We start from the raw sequence: 21,537 nt of genomic DNA on the forward strand, positions 1-21,537 counted from the left end.
ATCTTGATTAGATGGGCCAATGGGCAGATGGAGTTTAATTTAGATAAATGCGAGGTGCTGCATTTTGGGAAATCAAATCTTAGCAGGACTTATATACTTAATGGTAAGTTCCTGGAGAGTGTTGCTGAACAAAGAAATCTTGGCGTGCAGGTTCATAGCTCCTTGAAAGTAGAGTCACAGGTAGAAGATAGGATAGTGAAGAAGGCGTTTGGTATGCTTTCTTTTATTGGTCAGAGTATTGAGTACAGGAGTTGGAAGGTCATGTTGCGGCTGTACAGGAGATTGGTTAGGCCACTTTTGGAATATTGCATGCAGTTCTGTTCTCCTTTCTATGAGAAGGATGTGGTGCAACTTGAAAGGGTTCAGAAAAGATTCACAAGGATGTTGCCAGGGTTGAAGGATTTAAATTATAGGGAGAGGTTGACTAGGCTAGGGCTTTTTTCCCTGGAGTGTCGAAGGCTGAGGGATGACCTTATAGAGTTTTATAAAATCATGAGGGGCATGGATAGGATAAATACACAAGGCCTTTTCCCTTTGGTGAGGGAGTCCAGAACTGGAGGGCATAGGATTATGGTGAGAGGGTAAAGATATAAAAGAGATCGAAGGAGCATCCTTTTCGTGCAGAGGGTGGTACGTGTCTACAATGAGCTGCCTGATGAAGTGGTGGAGGCTAATACAATTGTAATACTTAAAAGGCATCTGGATTGGTTTGGAGGGATATGGCCCGTGTGCTGGAACTAAATTAGTTTGGGATATCTGGTTGGCATGGACGAGTTAGACCAAAGGGTTTGTTTCCATGCTGTATATCTCATTGATGTTATGAGTTTATGACTCTATGACTTTAATCTGACTTTTCCAACTGTAGCATGTCTAATGCTATTGGACAGAATTGGAATTAACAAAATTCTGTCCTCAGCTTTCTTACATCTGTGACATGCAGTAAGTAGAATCTGTTGGAGAATGGACAGGTTCATATGGTGCCATTTTGTTGATAGCTGCAAGAAACCAGTCAATGAGAAGAAGGATCTTCCATAAGTGTCACAAAAGAAGTGGTCATTGATCATTGCTACAGGTCGTCGTTTTTGCTTTTGGTGTCTTTTGCCCAGCTGCTTTAATCACTGATGGCATTGTGATGGCATATGCTGAACAATCGGCAGTATCTCCATTTCCCTCTGTTGTCAGCTTGTGTGGATAGTCAATGTTTAGGGCCTTCATGAAGCACTTGCAAGAATTCTTGAAGCAGATTATTGCATGCTCTGCTGGTTGTCTCCTGCCATCTACCACATCATATGGAAAATGATTAGGTAAGTGATTGTCTTGCAATCTGCAAACATGCCCACGTCAGAGCTGTCACCTCTGCTTGATAAGTGATCTTATACAGAATGCTGGAGAAACAAAATAGCTCTAACAATATCTGTGGAGAGCGTAACGGGGTTTATATTGCAAGTCCAGCTTTACTCTTATTCTGGACTGTAAGATATTGGAAATGCATTTTAATACATTTACATTATACTTATTTTTAATACTTCTGATGGAGTCAGAGGCTCAATGCACACGACAGCAGGAATGTTAATGCACAGGGCACTATGTTAATGTGCTGGGCAGTATGTTGATGTACTAGGCAGTATGTTAATGCACTAGGCACAATGTTAATGCACTGGGCAGTAAGTTATGTACTAGCCAGTATTAGCTTTGATTCTGGATTAGTGGTGCTGGAAGAGCACAGCAGTTCAGGCAACATCCAAAGTGCAGCGAAATCGGCCTTTCGGGCAAAAGCCCTTCATCAGGTACAGATTGCTACATTTGTGATTTTGTTCATCTGAGAGGTACAAGAATGTAATGTAAAAGTTGCTGAATTTTCTTTCTTGTTAGCTGTAAATCTCTACATTTCACAGACAAACAACAAGGTGCAAAGAACGTGGACTTCAGAACCAAGCATCTTGGTCCCAAATGCTAGCTTCATTTTATTTAACTGATCTTTTGCCAGTTATTTGAAGGTTTCCCCAGTGAGTATATTAACTCAAAGAATTGACTGTCTGTTACCATTGACTCATGGCAGCGGAATCCTTGAACCACTTCCAATGGGGTCACATTTGTGTGATTACGGATGGAGGTGTGTTACACCCTGGACCATATCCGTAGTTTTCCTCATGCGTATAGTCAGTATGAACAGTTATGAGCATGAGAGAGCCAATCCATAAGTCTATCAGCCTCAGCTTGTGTGTGAGAGAAAGTGCGTACTGAAGATGCTGGAGGTCAGAGTCGAAAAGTTTAGCTCTGGGAAAGCACAGCCGGTCAGGCAGCATCCGAGGAGCAGGAGACTCAACATTTCAGGCACTACCTTTCATCATTCCTGAAGGGCTTATTCCCGTAAAGTCGACTCTCCTGATCCTTAGATGCTGGCTGACCTGCTCTGATTTTCCAGCACCATACTTTTCGACTTAGTTTATGTGTGTGTACAACTAACAAAGCTGATCAAAATATACTGTTTTTGTCTTGACTTCAGTTCAGACAGAGAGTAGAGCTTGCCATCTGACCCAGTATTCAGGCAAATTCTATCCATAACTGCAAGAAAGGTGGAAGTCCAAGACATAACAAAGAGGATGCTAAACATAAAATGGGGCTATTTTCTGCCTATTTAACTCCATTCTTTATGCAGAAATCATCAGAAACGGTAGCAGCAAACTGCATTGTGACAAAAGGATCAGATGAGAATGAGATTTTTTGACGCACAACCAATTTTCTCCAAAATCTTGTAGAGACCTATCCTGCTGACAGTGTTGAATGATTCCATGAGATTAACAAAAGCAAGGTAAAAAAGTATTTGATTTGACTTGATTTATTGTTGTCACATGTACTGGAATACAGCGAAAAGTGAGGTTTTGTGCGCTTTACAAGCAGATCGTACTGTACAAGATTCATCGGGTAGCAGACCGGAGTGCAGAATGCAGTGTTGTGGCCACAGAGAAGGCGCAGAGAGAGAGAGAGAGAGAGAGAGAGAGACATCTGAATTAATATTTGAGATGTCCTTTCAAAACTCTGATAACAACTGGGAAAAGTTGTTCTTGAATCTGTTTGTATGCGTATTCAAACATTTATAGCTTCTGCCTGATGGAAGAGGGTGGAAGAGAGTATAACTGGAGTGGGAGGGATCTTTAATGATTTTGGCTGCTTTCCTGAGGCAGTGGGAGGTATAGATAGAATCAGTGGCAGGAAAGCTGGTCTGCATGATGGAGTGGGCTGTGTTCACGATTCTCCGTAGCTTCTTGCGTCTTGGGACCATGCCATACCATGCTGTGGTGCGTTCAGATAGGATGTATAAAACTAAAAAGAATCTTTGAGGACATGATGAATTCTCTTAACCTTCTGTGGAAGGGGAGGCATTGTTGTGCTATCTTGACCAAACCAAAGTGAGGACCGCAGATGCTGGAGATCAGAGTCGAGAGTGTGATGCTGAAAAAGCACAGCAGGCCAGGCAGCATTGGAGAATCAATGTTTCGGGCATAAGCGCTTCATCAGGAATTCCTTCTTGACCAGAAACCCAAATTATGTTTTGGGGACCTGCATTTTAATCTCACCATGGCAGATTATGGAATTTAAGTTCAATAATATTTGGACTTCAAAAATTAATAATGGCCATAGAATCCCCTACAGTATGGCCATGAATGGTTGATTGTTGGAAAAACCCTTTTGGTTCATTAATGTCCTCTGGGCAATTAGGGATGGACAATAAATGTTGGCCTAGACAGAGGTTTTTACATTCTGTGAATGAATAATAAAAAATAATTGGAGGACCCTCTGGTATAAGTTAAGTTAAAACAGACATGTATGTCGTATTTATCTTTTAAAGTCTCATATTTGTAACACATGAAAATAATTCATTATTTAAAAAATTTTATCGATCAGATTCAGTAATTTATTTTTTTTAAAAGAACACTTAGTCAACAGGAAAGTACAGTCATGGAAATATTTTCTTGTATGGTGTACACTATCAGAAGCTTCATATTCATTTGGATCAAAGTTCAAATTTATCAGTTCTTTTCACTGAAAAAAAGATAAAAATGTCTATCATCTTTACAATTTCATACTTTTCAATTTCTATTTTCAATTTTGAAAGGAGGTAGGTGTAGGACATATATAGTTTAAGCAGATCTTTTTGCTTGTATTAATTTACTTTTCTATAATTAACTGAGAAAATGTTTACACAGTGCTTTTGAAAGATATGAAAATACACATATTAATAAGATCACCTATAATGTGGTTTGAGATGGAAAGGCTATATTGAGCTTCCTTGTAGTGGGAGCTATTTTCACAGTGATGCGAGACAGAAGTGATATCATTGAGCTTTGTCACTCTGAAGGAATGAAATTCTGGACATCATGATGGCCTCCATATTATTGTTCTACTTCTTGTTTCAAAATTTCATGATCCTAAATCATTACAATGCTCCCACCTTCTGTTTTGGAATCCCCTACAGTATGGAAACAGGCCCTTTGATCCAACAAGCCCACACAGACTCTCTGAAGAGTAACCCATCCAGACCCATTTCCCTACCCTATTATCCTATATTTACACTGGGAGAGTGTGCAAACTCCACTCAGACAATCACTCAAGGTTGGAATTGAACCTGGGTCCCTGGTGCTGGGAGGTGCAAGTGCTAACCACTGAACCATTATGCCACCCTTTTTTTTAACACTGGACAGTACCCATAGTTAATGAGATGTGAACACGCAAAGAGAATGATTTGAGTGAAATAGAAGTAACTATTGAGCTAAAGCGAGCAGTACACTCAACTGGGTACTGTAATCTCATGGATGTACTTCTTCAAATGTCGAAGTGACAGGCTGAATATTGCTGCAATGAGGCAAAGGAGTAAATCAGCAAACCAGTCATGGCACTAGGGTGGCATGGTATCTCAGTGATTAGCACTGCTGCCTCACAGCGCCAGGGACTCAGACTTGATTCAATCCGCAGGTGATTGGTGGAGCTTTCTCATTTTCCCTGCACATGTGTTGGTTTCCTCTGGATACTCTGGTTTCTTCCTATAGTCCAAAGAAGTGCAAATTAGGTGAATTGGCCATATTAAATTGCCCATAGTGTTCAGTGATGTGCAGGCTAGGTGGGTTAGCTAGGTGAAAATGCAGAATTACAGGGATGGGGTAGGGTGGTGGGATGCTCTTCGGGAGGTTCGTGCGGATTCAAGGGGCCTAATTGTTGTGATTCTATGATCATTCACGATGCAATTTTTCAAACACTCAATCTAATTATCAATTAGATTAATCTCACTGTCTTAGAATCTCATCTCATGATACTATAAAAAATGTCTTGTATTCTTGTTAACAGGCTAAGTTAAATCTTCAAGGCAAGGTGTTTCTTGAGGTCAATAGCTGCATTGTAAGAAGGTTCTAACTCTTATCTATCTCTCTCAGCATACCGCTCCAGTCTGACTTAGATCAACAGCACTTCTTGTCTCCTGTTGCCCAGTCATTGAAAAAAAAACCTCTTGACTTTCTACCAGCTTTCTGTAGATTTGTTTTAAAGAAGTGTTCAGACAGGTTTTCAGACATCTTTGGAGCAGATGGAACTGGAACTTGGTCCTTCTGCTCAGAGATAGGGACATTATCTTTGTATCTCAAGAGCTAAAAAATTCTTCATTTTTTTACCTACTCCCTCTAGCTATGTTCGATTAACCTGCTCAGACACATCATGACACTTTTCTGAAGGTGTAAACAAGTTCTCTGTGTATTATTGTGAACAAACTAAGAATCAAGTGGAACCAAATGAAATAATTACAGTTTTTTTAAAGGGACACTAAGTAAAATTAAGCCTTCATAGTAAATTTTCAAAATTAAAGCAAAATGTTATGCTTGGAGCTGCCAATCCCCGACAGCTCCTTCATTGTTTCCAAAAATCATCTTTATAAATGGGGATTGGTCAGCAGGATTATTAATTAAACTAGCTATTGATTGCCTGAGTGATATTTTCTGGAACACTCCATCATTGCATGGAATAGGATCATAACACATAGTAATTCTGCTTGGTTCAAGGAAGAAACCATATTAGTAGAATCTGTTATGAGTTTAAGAAATATACTTTCTCAAGTTGAAGTGTACATAGCAAGTGAGTCAATAAACTAAACTTTTTCACCCATTCTCTCTGCAACGACATCATGGACTGCACCTTACCAGAGACATTTGTTGTTATGAATACTGCAATCCCTTGCATATTTAATTTTTCATAATATTGGTTTAACAAAAACTACACTGTATTCCTTCCATGACTGTTCTGGACTATGTATACCAGACAGAAAACATTTGTGCATTTTCTTTAACCACAGGATTAAAGGCAATCTCTTATTCATAAAGGAGGAATGAAACCCCTTATTTCAAACACTGTATCTCTTAAACAGTCAAAATATGGCTTAGGAAAGAACATTGTACCTTTAATTAGCTGTTAGTTATATTTAAGAGCCCACCAATGAAGAAAAACAATTCTCAGTACTATTGTGGTGATTTGATTTGAATATTTGATCTGAATAGTGATACATTCTGTCTGGATGTATCATACCTGGTATGTCAACGGTACCATTCAAGATCGGAGACAGAGAGTGGTGAACTTGGCCCGGACAATCACAAAGGCCAACCTCTCATCTATAGAATCCATCTACCAGCATTCTCAAAGATCCATCCCACCCTGGCAATGTTTTTCTACAACGTTTACCATCGGGGAGAAGGTACAGAAGTCTGAACACATGCACCGGCCAGTTTCGCAACAGTTTCTACCCTACTGTTGTTAGAATACTGAATGGACTCACAAACTCTTAATATTCACCCGTATCTGTGTTTGCGTTTTTGTCGCTGTTTACCTCTTATTTGCTATCTATGCTACTTAACTCTGTGATCTGCCTGTATTGCTCGCAAGACGAAGCTTTTCACTGTGCCTCGGTACACATGACAATAAATTCAATTCAGTTCAATTCAATCCCATTCAATATGTTTGTAGGGAAAGTAGTAATAACTTTGCAACTCCAAACAGATGTACAATGGTGAGTGTCTGCTCTGGGATCCTCCTCTAATGTTCAAGGTCATCTAAAGACAATGGATATGTGCAAACTCAGAACTTCATGTTATCAGAATATTGCATAGCTGTCTGTATTATAATGTCAACCAACCGCAGATATTATCCTTTGTTCACATGCAATATCAGTTCAATTGTTAGGGTCTGAATAGAAGCAGTGGCTCTATCATGCATGATTTATGAGACTAGCAGATTAGACTCGACTGCATTCTGAAGCATTGCCATGGAAACAGATAACCACTTATTTTTTAACCACTTTTATATTGTACATAATCACAAAAAAAACCGTTGTTGACCTAAAAAGACAGAAACCGAAAATTTGATGGAACAAGCTTTGCTGTTCTTGATTTAGCTGAAAGACACAAACCTGCACACAAGTGTAGAATAAAAACACCTTACACCTTTGTCGAGTCTTCAAAGGAATAAAGCACCACAATTCATTTCATAGAGAATAAGCAGAAGTGGAGGGGAGAGACCAGAATGGTTGTGTGCATGGCTGAGAAAAGTAATCAATCAAGTTGTCTTTGAAGAGACTTTGAAAGGAGTGGAGATTTTCGAGCGGGGGCTGTAACAGCAAATTCATAACTGAAGATGGAAAAGGACAGAGGGAATTCTCAGGAGGCCAGTGTTAGAATATCAAAAGACACATCCTGGAATAAATGGCTGTAAATGTTTACAGTGACAGATGTCATGTTTCTGTTTTGTCTTCCATAACAATTGCCACTCTCCACTGGATTGCTAAATAGTGCAAGTACAGTTTACTTGTAAATTTCAAAAAGGTTTAGTGAACAGTCAAATTGATAACTTGTAGCTACAGAGTACACATCCTCTATCTAGCTGGTTGGACTCCTCATGGAGAAAGTGAGGACTGCAGATGCTGGAGATCAGAGCTGAAAAATGTGTTGCTGGAAAAGCGCAGCAGGTCAGGCAGCATCCAAAGAGCAGGAAAATCGATGTTTCGGGCATGAGTCCCTCTTCAGGAATGAGGACAGTGTGTCCAGCAGGCTAAGATAAAAGGTAGGGAAGAGGGACTTGGGGGAGGAGCGTTGGAAATGCGATAGGTGGAAGGATGTCAAGGTGATGGTGATAGGTCAGATTGGGGGTAGGGGCGGAGAGGTCAGGAAGAAGATTGCAGGTTAGGAAGGTGGTGCTGAGTTCGAGGGATTTGACTGAGTCAAGGTGGGGGGAGAGGAAATGAGGAAACTGGAGAAATCTAGGTTCAGCCCTTGTGGTTGGAGGGTGCCTAGGCGGAAGATGAGGCGCTCTTCCTCCAGCAGTCGTGTTGCTATGGTCTGGCGATGGAGGAGTCCAAGGACCTGCATGTCCTTGGTGGAGTGGGAGGCGGAGTTGAAGTGTTGAGCCACGGGGTGGTTGGGTTGGTTGGTCCGGGTGTCCCAGAGGTGTTCCCTAAAACATTCCACAAGTAGGCAGCCTGTCTCCCCAATATAGAGGAGGCCACATTGGGTGCAGCGGATGCAGTAAATGATGTGTGTGGAGGTGCAGGTGAATTTGTGGTGGATATGGAAGGATCCCTTGAGGCCTTGAAGGGAAGTAAGGGGGGAGGTGTGGGTGCAAGTTTTGCATTTCTTGCGGTTGCAGGGGAAGGTGTCGGGAGTGGAGGTTGGGTTGATGGGGGGTGTGGACCTGATGATGGAGTCACGGAGGGAGTGGTCTTTTCGGAATGCTGATAGGGGAGGGGAGGGAAATATATCTCTGTTGGAGGGGTCCGTTTGGAGGTGGCGGAAATGACGACGGATGATACGATGTATATGGAGGTTGGAGGGGTGGTAAGTGAGGACCAGTGGGATTCTGTCCTGGTGACGATTGGAGCGGCGGGGCTCAAGGGCGGAGGAGAGGGAAGTAGAGAAGATGCGGTGGAGGGCATCGTCAATCACGTCTGAGGGGAAATTGCGGTCTTTGAAGAAGGAGGTCATTTGGGTTGTACGGTATTGGAACTGGTCCTCCTGGGAGCAGATGCAGCGGAGCTGAAGGAATTGGGAGTATGGGATGGCATTTTTACAGGGGGCAGGGTGGGAGGAGGTGTAGTCTAGGTAGCTGTGGGAGTCGGTTGGTTTGTAGTAAATGTTCATGTTGATTCGGTCGCCCGACATAGAAATGAAAAGGTCTAGGAAGGGAAGGGAGGTGTCTGAGATGGTCCAGGTAAATTTGAAATTGGGCTGGAAGGTGTTGGTAAAGTGGATGAACTGTTCAACCTCCTCGTGGGAGCATGAGGCAGCGCCGATACACTCATCGATGCAGCAGAGGAAAAGGTGTGGGGTGGTGATTTGGTGACATCGGGTGCAGCGGATGCAGTAAATGATCTGTGTGGAGGTGCAGGTGAATTTGTGGCGGATTTGCAGTTGGACTCCTCATGACGTTGGTCCTTGGTTCATTAGTGTACTCATCATTTAAAACAGTAACACAACATCCCCTTTTATTCAAAAATAAGATTACATTCACGAGGATTAAGCAAATCCATTTGACATGAGTAATTGCAAACCTATCTACAAGAAACATGAATTGAGAAATGCATGACATTTTAAGAGTCTAAGAGTCTGTACAATATGTAGGTGTTTTGGGAATCCTCTTCACCTTGTGATGATTTGACTTGCTGGAGTTCAAGACTTCACAACTGGTTTTTCTTGGCTGGTGTGTAATTTGGTCTCTTGTGTATTGTTGTTGTTGTTACAGTGGTTACAGTTCATTATCCAAACTTATATTTGTAAGTTATCAAATGCTTCCAAGATTTCATAGACAATTGTGTGTGATTAGTAACTTGACCACATATGCCAGAGTCAGAGGAACAGATCTAGAAGCACAGAATTCAACTTGCAAACGAATTTAGTTCCTGTAAACTTGGGATTTAATTCTTCAAAGTTGCAATTCTGCGTGTATATCTCTTCAGCAAAAGCCTTATACATCTTGGGTCCAATCATATCCTGATTGTGCAGTTTTTCTTTATCACACACCAGAACTGCACTAGTCATTTGCTGATGTACACAACAGATAATAAAACTACCTTCCACATCACTCCATTCACTTTTAAACTTCTTTTATATGTGAACACTACATTTTTTTTAAAGATTTGATTGATGGAATCACAACCACTCTGAACTAAATATAGCATCACTTTTGAAATTTTGATGTGCCATCAAATCTGTCTGGGTATATTTATTGCAAGTCCTGAATAGACTCAATGTGAGCAATCTTGGTTTCTTCTGCTATAATTGCCATGTTAATGATTTCATGAATGGTCACATTAGTTATCCTTGCTATTACTGGACCATTAGTGTTAACCAAAGATAATTCTTGTGGTTTCCAGGAAGCATTGTCACATTTCATCATCAATGTACAAATGCAAGGGATGGGTAATCTGCTATGTACAGTTAAGTTTGCTGTTGTGGGTTGTACGACTAACTGCAGAATTCTAATAGTCAGGATGTTTGCAGGGGCTCTTATGTCATTTCTGGTTTTAAACATATGTTGCCTTTGGTCATTTGATATTAATAGTGGCAAAATCTTCAAATTACTTGACTTCCTCCGCATAACATGTGGAAAATAGGATTTCATAATGTGGAATATCTTTTTCCTGGTTAGAGGTTCCACTCTAATCTCCATGCTGATCTGAGTTGGTGCAAATCTCATATATCTGTTACATTTATATTCTTGTTGTTGTTGTTGTTGCCAGTGTGCTACACATGGTTTGTTTGTTTGGTTGTATCCTAGTGGGAACTTTGATTACGTCCCTGGTGTGAGATATCTTACAACAGCAAATCCAGTGTCCATTCTGCACTGCGTGATTTGCGAAGTCTTGGAATATAGGACAGCTTTGAGTGGGTGCATCAGACTGTATTCCTCACAGAGATTGCTTGCTTTCTGCATGCTGGCTACCACAGCAATTCTGATCATTGTACCCAATGATTGCAGATGCCGTTAGTCAGCTACGATGGTTTAATATTTTCCAGCATTTTTGAGCCATGTGTCAATAGCATATTGATGCTTTTGCTTCAAGTGGTCTATCTGGAAAGTCTTAATAGACGTTGATGCTAGAACGAGATCAATCATCCACTCACATAGCTCAGCCTATGTCTTTGGCTTTGCCATGACAACAATGAATAAACACATCAATTAATTCACGGGGCTGTTCATTGTAAGTTCACTTGTACTAGAAACTGATTGTTCAGCATTTCCAGTAGCTTCACAGGAACTATCTGGTGCCTTTCAAACAGGCTTGAAATGTTGAGTCTTTGCAAACTCTGATTTCTGGTCATGATTTGGAGATGCCAGTGTTGAATTGGGGTGTGCAAAGTTAAAAATCACACAACACCAGGTTATAGTCCAACAGATTTAATTGGAAGTACACTAGCTTTCGGAGCGACACTCCTTCATCAGGTGAAAGTGGAGGGCTTGATCGTAACACAGAATTTATAGCAAAAATTTGCAGTGTGATGTAACTGAAATTATACATTGAAAAATTGACCGCCTGTTAAGCCTTTCATCTGTTAGAATACAGTGATAGTTTCACTTCTTTGAAAGAAGTGAATTGTGCGTAATAATCCAAAAGTGGCCTAACCAATGTCCTGTACAGCCACAACATGACCTTCCAACTCCTAGAGTGACAAGACTGTTTGTCTACTCCATGTGGAGACTCAGCAATGCAACTGCTAAGTTTGTTTTCTTTTTAAAAAACTCCTCTGCTGTTTTTAGCTGCAACTCAAATTTTATTTCCTCTGCTGCTTTCCTCTTTGTACACTGGAATGAACAGCTGCCATTGTTATGATAGCTCTGCAGCTTCTACAGCCCAATGTAGAACTGACTTATTGGTTGCATGGACCACTGATCTGTTCAGCTCATTAATAAAGTACTCACTATCTGGTCAATGCAGTTTGCATAGTGATTTAATTTTTCTGGGCTCCTGGTGTAAATATAACTTTTACACTGTTTCTAATCTTGTCTGAAGCTCTTACCCATGCTTTTCACTATCTCACCATAACCTTTTTTTTCTGGATAAATCATTGCTAATAACATCTTTGCATTGTTCTTCTTAACACAGAATTGCCATTCTCTTACTGAATTGTTAAATAACATAGGATCATGGCTTCCCTACAGTGAGGGCACAGGCCATTTGACCCAGCAACTCCACACTGACCCTTGGAAGTGTAACCCACCCAGACCCATTACCTTACCCGATAACTTGATACTTACCCCTAATAATGCACCTAACTTACACATCCCTGAACACTATAGGTTCAATTGACTCGATAATCTCGAACAGGTTTACTTAGCAGACAAAAAGGGAACTCGCAGTTCCAGAGCAACATATGTACACATATTTCATCGAGCATTCTGTTGCTTGGTGTTGCTGTGGCTGCTGGTCATGTGGTGTCAGCCTTGACCTTGTCTCATTACCATACTCAACCCTTAAAGTGCAATACATTGGGAAGGGTAAAGGCAGTAAACAAATCATTTTTGATAAGTACGATCATTTTTGCATCGATATATGGAAAGCCAATATTTTTCGGCAGGTCTAGAGGTAATTAAGAACTGGGATTTAGTTCAGGATAGTAGCCTAGTTGTAGTTTTCAGGCAGCTTGCAATTTCTGAAGAATACTCAAGAGACCAAAATGAGGGCACTGAAGGACACGAGTCTGGAGATGATAGACATTTCAGATATCATGAGAGTAGGTCAAATGTAAACAATGTTATAAAGCTGTACCAAAACAGCCTATTTGTTGGAATGCTTTAACTACAGCCTATGATGGAACAGAAACTGAGCTTCCTTTGTAGTAGGCTTAGTCTGAGTTACTGGGTTATAGCTGAAGTGTAATGTGTGAGTTGAAATGAAGAAACTATTATGCAGTATGAAATATGAAAGGATTGTGGATGCGGTATATCAGAAACAAAAATAGAAGTGGCTGGAAAAGTACAGCAGGTCTGGCAACATCTGTGGAGAAGAATCAAAGTTAATGTTCAGGGTCAAGTGACCTTTCCTTAGATCTTTCCTCAAAATGCCTCAGATCATTATCTCTGATTTCTCTCCACAGATGCTGCCAGACTTGCTGAGCTTTTCCAGCAACTTCTGTTTTCGTATCTACGCAGTGGTGGTCAAGAGAGTTAAGATTGGTTGTCACTCCCATATGGATGAAAGTTGATGCTTTGTCCATAAATGTTAGAGAATAGCATGCAGATAAATAAAAGTAAAAAATAGAGCTTTGGGCCACATTAGATGTGCCCATTGGAGGGTGGGGAAGAAACAATTCCAGGAGGGCTGCTGATTGCATCTGGGACAGAAAAAAATACAAAACCCAGTTACAGTAATGCCATGAAGGTAGACAATGGTTAAATATAGAATTGAAGGCTTCAAATTTTGAGGACTGGCAGTGGGGAGGTTGCCTAAGGTAATTAATTTGATTTTAAGATCAAATCCATGAACTGCTGAAATAAGAGTGAACTGGAGCAGAAGAAGGTTGCAGGAGAAGAGAAGTCGTCATTAAGGTAAAGGTTATCTCTGCCCTCCAGGATAATCCTGGAGCATTGGCAAATTTATTGAAGAAAATGAACAGCATTTTTCCTTTTATCATTGAGCCAGCTGTACTTTAATCTGTAGAATTGATTAAGGATGAAATCATCTGAAGTTAAGTCCATATGCTGAAGCAGAGATGTGAAGTGAAAGGAAAGGATTTTAAACAGAAAATTGTTTTGAAAATTGGGAAAGTGATACACAAGCAAGATTTTGGAGAAGGAATGAATCAATAGGTAAGTAATGATTGATAATAGGGGCCATCAAAAAAGCTGATAGTAAAAGGAGGTGGTCAGAATTAGTGGACAGCTTCCATGGAAACAAAAGTACATCTTCAGGACAGCAGGTAAAATGCTCATGTGACAAATCCAGACAAGTCGCTATCAGTTACATGATACCAAGTGAATGGTTTATAAGTAATTTTCCAACATTTTCACAAAGTGCATCAAGAAAGAAACACAATGTGTCTTGATGATGAAAGGGATCTAATACCAATGGGATCAAGCAGATCTCGGCCTGGTGAGTTCAATGTTAAGAACTAGAAAACCTATTACCACGTCGGAGCATACAATTTCACCAGAAAAGCAGGTTCCACCTTTCAATTAGATCCTATTTTTATTTTTACCTATTTACCTTTATTTCATATGCCTCAGAATGTTCAGCTAACATCGAACATCCAATCTCAGGTTTCAAAGTTGTCAATACTTCTCTGCTCCTTCCAGTTCCCAGCTTTTGTCATACAGACTTATTATAATACTTGGCATGGAACTCGCTTGCTCACAGAATTGCCCGCTTAATATTAAACCTTTTTAGTTCTTATTGTTCTCATCCACCCTATTTATTATGCCACAAAATTCAGTGTTAACAAATCTTGAGCTGCACTCATCCAGACAAACAGGGATTATTCCAGCACACTGCTGACCTGTGCCTTGTAGATGTTGGACAGGCTTGATTCCATTGTATTAGATCCTTTTCATATTCCATTGTGTCTCTTTTACATTGCACATGGTGAAAATTACTTATAAACAATTCAGTTTGTCATGTAACTGATAGTGAATTGTCTGTATTTGTTACACAAGCATTTTGCCTGCGGTCCTGAAAACGTATTTTTGTTTCCTTGGATGCCATCCATTAATTCTGGCACTATCCACGACAAAGCAGCCCACTTGATTGACACTACATCCACAAGCATCGACTCCTTCCACCACCAACACTCAGTAGCAGCAGTGTGCAGTGCAGGAATTCACCAAAGATCCTCAGATAGCACCTTCCAAATCCAAGACCACTTCCACCCAGAAGGACAAAGACAGCAGATACATAGGAACACCACCTCCTTCAAGTTCCCCATCAAGCTATTCACCATCCTGACTTGGAAATATATTGCCGTTCCTTCACTGTTGCTAGGTCAAAATCCTGGAATTTCCTCCCGCATGGTATTGTGGGGCAATCCACAGCAGGTGAACTGCAGCATTTCGAGAAGGCAGCTCAGCACCACCTCCTCAAGGACAACTACGGATAGGCAATAGATGTTGGCCCAGCTGGTGACACCCACATCCCACAAATGAATAATAAAAAGGCATACAGCTGCCAAATATTTAAGGACAAAAGAAAGGAAGTTAACAGCTACTGTATTGTTTGTCATTTCCAAAACTACTACTTGCCTCACAGATTCAGATTAAAATTATATTTGAATTTCTAATCTCTCAACCGGATTATATCTGTCATGGGAACATTAATTTAATAAAAACATTCAATGCTATGCTCATCTTCTACATTTTATGAAAAAATAAATTAAAATAGTCTCAGGCTCAAAGATGTACTTGTGGAATGAATGATTTATTTCATTCATACTTTTCTTGGAAATCTTTAATGATCAGATAAAGCCAAATTATAATATGGTCACTTAATTAATGGCCAAGATTCTAATTGACAGCAAGGAATATGTCAAATTATTCCAAAGGCAGATATTTTTGGGCAGAGAAAGGTTTTGTCCAAGGAATGAATACAGGTTTTGGACAACTGTGAATTATCTATGCTGACAACAGGAATTAGATGGAGGAAGCTAGGAGTGCAATGTCAAAATGAGAAATGTAAATAGTTTGTAATATATTTTCGAAGATGTATGATTGTACTTAAAGAAAATTTATGAATAAGTACATTTTTGCAAAAACAGCGTTGGTAACAGAAGTAGCCTTGAAATGTATTGTTCATACAGATAAAAGTAGGTTAGGATTCCAAACATGCAGCACTACTTGTCTGAAACTGGCCCAAAGAAGCAGCCAATTACAGTGTGGCACAGTGGCTCAGCGGTCAGCACTACTGCCTCACAGTACCAGGGATCTGGGTTCAATTCCAGCCCTAGGTTACTGTCTGTGTGGAGTTTACACGTTCTCCCCATGTCTGTATAGGTTTCCTCCGGGTGTTCTGGTTCCCTCCCACAGTCCAAAGATGTGCAGGTTAGGTGGATTGACCATGGGAAATGCAGGGCTACAGGAATAGGAGGAGGGAAGAGGGGATCTGGGTGAAATGCTTTCTAGAGAGTTGGCGTGGTCTTGTTAGCCTGAAAGGCCCTTTCCCACACTGTAAGGATTCTATCACTCCACATGCCTACTAAAGATGAAAGTCACCAATCAATGAGTTCAAGCAATGCATTATGTTAAAAGATTTAAGAAAGTTCATGACTGATTAGTGATACTGTATCTAAATAGAAGACAATGGAGGATGAGAAAAAAAAATTATTATGGACCAGGCCAGACCCCCTCAAAACATTTCAAGCTCAGATCCTAACTTTGCTAGTTGATTTAAGCAGGTATACAACGGATATTCCAGGAGGATGCAGCTGGTCAAACCATTTGGTTATAAACAAAACTGAATTTATTTGTAGGATTACTGAATGAAACACAATCAAAAGAGAACAGAATGTAGAATAATTTAACGAATCCGAAAGCCCACCAGATTATCCCAACTTGATGATGATGTTCCAAATATTTGCAACAATCCCCATAAACATCCTTTGGCAAAAAAGACTAAAAATCAAAGACAGGTTCTTACAAAAGAGATGTCAGAGAGAGGGAGGATCACCATGGACCAGTTTCTTTGGTTTGGGGGGCTTCACAACTGACTGCCAGCAAAAACCAAATTAAACCAAACCAGAGAGAAAAAAAAAACAAGGACAACATAACCTTGTTAAAGAAGCATCATCGTCACAAAACAAATGGAAGACAAATCAATGAAGTAGCAATATCTAGAGAGAGATATGGTGCAAAGGAGGAAACAAATTGATGAGGAAGAACAAAGTGGGAAATAAATAGGGAGTGCTGTGCTATTGTGAATACACTTACACAGCAAATTTATGTGATCAACATTTTCAGTTTCTTTGTCGTTTCTCCTGCATGATTTTCCGGAAACTGAAATCAATTCCAATTATTTGCTTAGATTGCGTCTGCATAGCTGTGAGTAACCATTGTCAACCCAAATAGTATTATATTTCTTCATGATACTTCTTCCATTGTAGATTGAAAAGCAGTCTATAGTTTATTAAAAATTCAATATTTTTCATTTAAAAATAATTAGAACACAGCAATTCAATATGCAAAAAGCAATTACATGACTGGCAATGAAACATCATTTCACCATTATTTGAGACACTGGGGAAAATTCTATAAGATGCTGCTGCAACATCAGTCCCTTAGGAGCACTTCTCTGTGGCAATTACCCAGAGGGACTCAACTCCTGAATTATCTTTATCATAAATGATTAAAGGTGGGCCCTTTGGAAACAAAACTATGTCAAGTTTGCAGATAAATTACTTTTCCTTTTCTCGAAGGACTTTACTGTCTCCTCCTTCACAATCTCATTGTGTATTAGCTCAAAGGTATTTTCTTTCCAATGCAGCCAACCATGTAAATAACAAAGACAATGCTTATTTATGTGGGAACAACAAACCAAGCGGAGCCATACATGAGTTATATGCAGCAACTATTAAAATTAGATTTCTTTACCTGCTGTTATTTTGTAGAGTTCTGTAGAGATAAAATCTTATATCGACTTTTTGAAAATAAATATTTTGGAGACAAGCAGGGTGATAAAAGGGAATATAGATTCATGAATGATGGATGCATGCAAGACGTTAATGGGAAATAAGGAAATTGGAGATGTGTTAAATGAAAATTTTGTATCAACAAAAAAGGAGGAGATCTTAATTCATAAGAGGATAAGTGTTAGAGGGGAATGGGGTTGAGAAAGGTATCAGACATGATCGAGTGGTAGAGCAGACTCAATGGGCTGAATTCTGCTGCTCTATTTATGGTGTTATGGTACATGGAACCTAAAATATACTAGTGGTTGAAACATAGCAAATATCAGGAGACGGTGAGGTCTGCAGGTGCTGGAGGTCAGAGTTGAGAGTGCATTGCTGGAAAAGCACAGTAGGTCAAGCAGCATCCGAGGAGCATGAAAATCGACATTTCGGGCCACAGCCCTTCATCAGGACAATCAGCGCAGCAACACACTCTTAACGTAGCAAATTTTGTACAACCAAGAAAATCATAATGCAAAAAGAAGGTTCATAACTATAATTTTCTTCTCAGCTTATTGTTGGAAATACCTCAGGGAAGAAATTGCAAATGTTTTTTTCATAATTTTTCAAAGTGCTCTGTGGGTGGCACAGTGGCATGCACTTCTGCCTCACAGCGCCAGAGACCCGGGTTCAATTCCCGCCTCAGGTGACTGTGTGGAGTTTGCACATTCTCCCCGTGTCTGCATGAGTTTCTTCCCACAGTCCAAAAATGTGCAGGTTAGGTGAATTGGCCATGTTAAATTGCCCGTAGTGTTAGGTGAAGGGGTAAATGTAGGGGAATGGGTCTGGGTGGGTTGCGTTTCGGTGGGTCGGTGTGGACTTGTTGGGCCGAAGGACCTGTTTCCACATTGTAAGTATTTAAGAATTTGTCTATGAAGTGGAAAATTGCAATGTTTCTTTGTTAATTAAGAATAAAGATACTACGCAAGATGATACTTCTGAAGGGGTTAATATTTATGTTACATTGGCTATAGCCAGTCTACGACAGTCACACACGATCTGTGGATGGAGACAAGGAGCTCTAATCTAGCTCTTGGGGAAGCAATTGTATGTGTCTCAGCTCCATAATGTTCCTGCAACAATGCCGGACCCCATGTAGCTGTGGTCATTTATACCATGTAATAAAATGAAAAGGAAAGAAAGGGGTAGGGGGAGGGAGGAATAAAACAAGCACTGTGGATACTGGAAATCTGAAACCAAAACAGAAATTGTTATAGAAACTCAGTAAGTCTGACAGCATCTTTGGAGAGAAAGCAGCAGTAACATTTCGGGCCCAGTGACACTCCTCCAGAATTCAATGAGTTGATCCAGTTCCAAAGAAAGGTTACTGAACCCAAAATGTTAACGCTGCTTCATCTCCACAGATGCTGCTAGATCTGTTGAGTTTCTCCAGCAATATCTGTTAAAGGCAAAGGAGAATTTACGGCAGCAAACTATTTCTAAGCAAGCTTACCCAGTATCATAAAAGGTGGTACAGTTCACAGGTATTAGGTGTGGTTATCCGAGAAAACAACTTAAAAAAGGAATAAAATCGAATCTCACTCATCTATCAATTTACCATGAGAGAGGATGTTACTGGTATCTATTGTCAGGTACAGAGTGACTGAGCACATAAATACCTGCTTATCATCAAGAGTCAACATTAATTGGTGATATTTTCTGATCAACCTGTTCAGAGGTATTTGTATACACCCCTGGAGCAGATGGGCTTTGCTCCCAGGGACACTACCTCAGGTGATTAGTGGAGGGCAGGTCAAGTTATTGAATCAATTTGATGTGGTTGAGAAGCCACTCGAGTTTCAAATGGAACTAAATGAAGATCAACAGGAGCTGAAGGATTGGAGAGATACATGTATCCAGCTTTGCAGATTACTTCAGAACATCCACCAAAATATAACCATCAGCGGATTTTTAAAATTCATTCCTGGTGTGTTGGAATTGCTGGCTAGGACATCATTTTTGCCTATCCCTAATAGCCAAGAAGTGTGTTAAGAGTCAACATGTAGGCCAGATCAAGTAAAGAGTGCAGTTTCATTTCCTAGTGGAAGGACGTTAGTGGACTATATGGGCTTTTCACAACAATTGACAATGGATTCACGGTGATCATCAGATGTTTGATTCCAGATTTTTAGTGAATTCAGATTCCACTATTTGCTACAGCAGAATTCAAACTCAGGTCCTCAGAACATTACCTGGGTCTCCAGATTTATAATCCAGTAATAATAACACTAGGCCACCTTCCCTCCATAACAAACCATATTAACATTGCACACAAGCACTATAAAACTTAACATAATACAAAGATACCTGATAAAGCCACTTAATAGCTGGAAACATAGCAATTATTGTGTATTTACTAAATAATCTTTTGGATTATTTATGACAAATACCATTTAATATGGGAAAATGCAGCATTTTCATCTTCAGACAGGAGAAAGGCAAATAAGGAATATTTTCTTAATTGGCAAAGGCTAGGAACTCTTGAAGTCAATATCTTTTTTGGTGCATATGTACGCAATTTATCAAAAACTAATACATAAGTTCATGAAATAATCAAAAGAAACACCAATAGAATAATGTCCTTCATTTGAGTGCGCACTAAAACACAAAGGGGGAAAAATGTATGCTTAATTTCAGAGCCTTAGGACTTCATTTGTACATTGGAAATCAAATCAATGTAATATATTAGCTTGGATGAGGTTGTTATGGACTAGGTCAGATCACTCAAAACATTATTGAGCAGGCAACCCAGACCATAACTTGGTTTTGATAAGTGTACAGCAAAAATTACCCGGCGTAATGTCACTAGGTTGACTACCATATTGTAAAACAGACAGAAACCTATTCACAAAATTACACAATGAAACACAAAGCACAGAATAAAGAATACCTAAAAACTCAGTTTATCCAAACTAGACTTAATTATGCTGTTCTGAATATACACAACAGTCCCAATAAGCAAGCCCCCTTAAAAAAAGTAAAATAAAACAGATTAGATTAGACTTACAGTGTGGAAACAGGCCCTTCGGCCCAACAAGTCCACACCGACCCACCGAAGCGCAACCCACCCATACCCCTACATTTACCCCTTACCTAACACTACGGGCAATTTAGCTTGGCCAATTCACCTGACCCGCACATCTTTGGACTGTGGGAGGAAACTGAAGCACCCGGAGGAAACCCACGCAGACACGGGGAGAACGTGCAAACTCCACACAGTCAGTCGCCTGAGTCGGGAATTGAACCCAGGTCTACAGGCGCTGTGAGGCAGCAGTGCTAACCACTGTGCCATCGTGCCGCCCACAATACTTACAGGTTGAAGTTAGGAGGGCAGAAAGTGAGGCAGAATGTCCACACAGCTCATTGTTGAACTCCTCACCGGTTCTGGATTGAACTGCTCAGCTAAAAAGCTGACCACTCCCCTTTCATTATACAGGTCACTTCTAAAATATAACCACTTTGGCCTGAAGTCACATTTGTTTACATATAAACAAAAAGGCCTCACAGAACCCTTTAATCTCTGTACCAAATTAGTCTAGTTGGCATCTGGAGTGTTTTATTAAACCTCTTAAAAAATTCCAAGGACACAGTATCCTTGAGAAAAGGAATAGCTTTTAGAAAAAAAGGTCCAGCTTTGTGACAGGGCACAGATCAGATTCACGAGAATGGTACCACAGTTAAAGAGGTAAATGATAAGGTCAAGTTGTCTGAAAATGGTTTAAATTCTCTTCAGTTAGAAATGTACGATGGGATCTGATTGAGGGGTTTGATGATATAAAGGAATTGAAAAGAGGAGCACCAAGAATCTAATCCCTCTCAACCACATGTGGTGGAGGCTGGTACAATTACAACATTTAAAAGA

This window comes from Hemiscyllium ocellatum, chromosome 29 (genome assembly GCF_020745735.1).
Source record: "Hemiscyllium ocellatum isolate sHemOce1 chromosome 29, sHemOce1.pat.X.cur, whole genome shotgun sequence".
NCBI lineage: Eukaryota > Metazoa > Chordata > Chondrichthyes > Orectolobiformes > Hemiscylliidae > Hemiscyllium > Hemiscyllium ocellatum.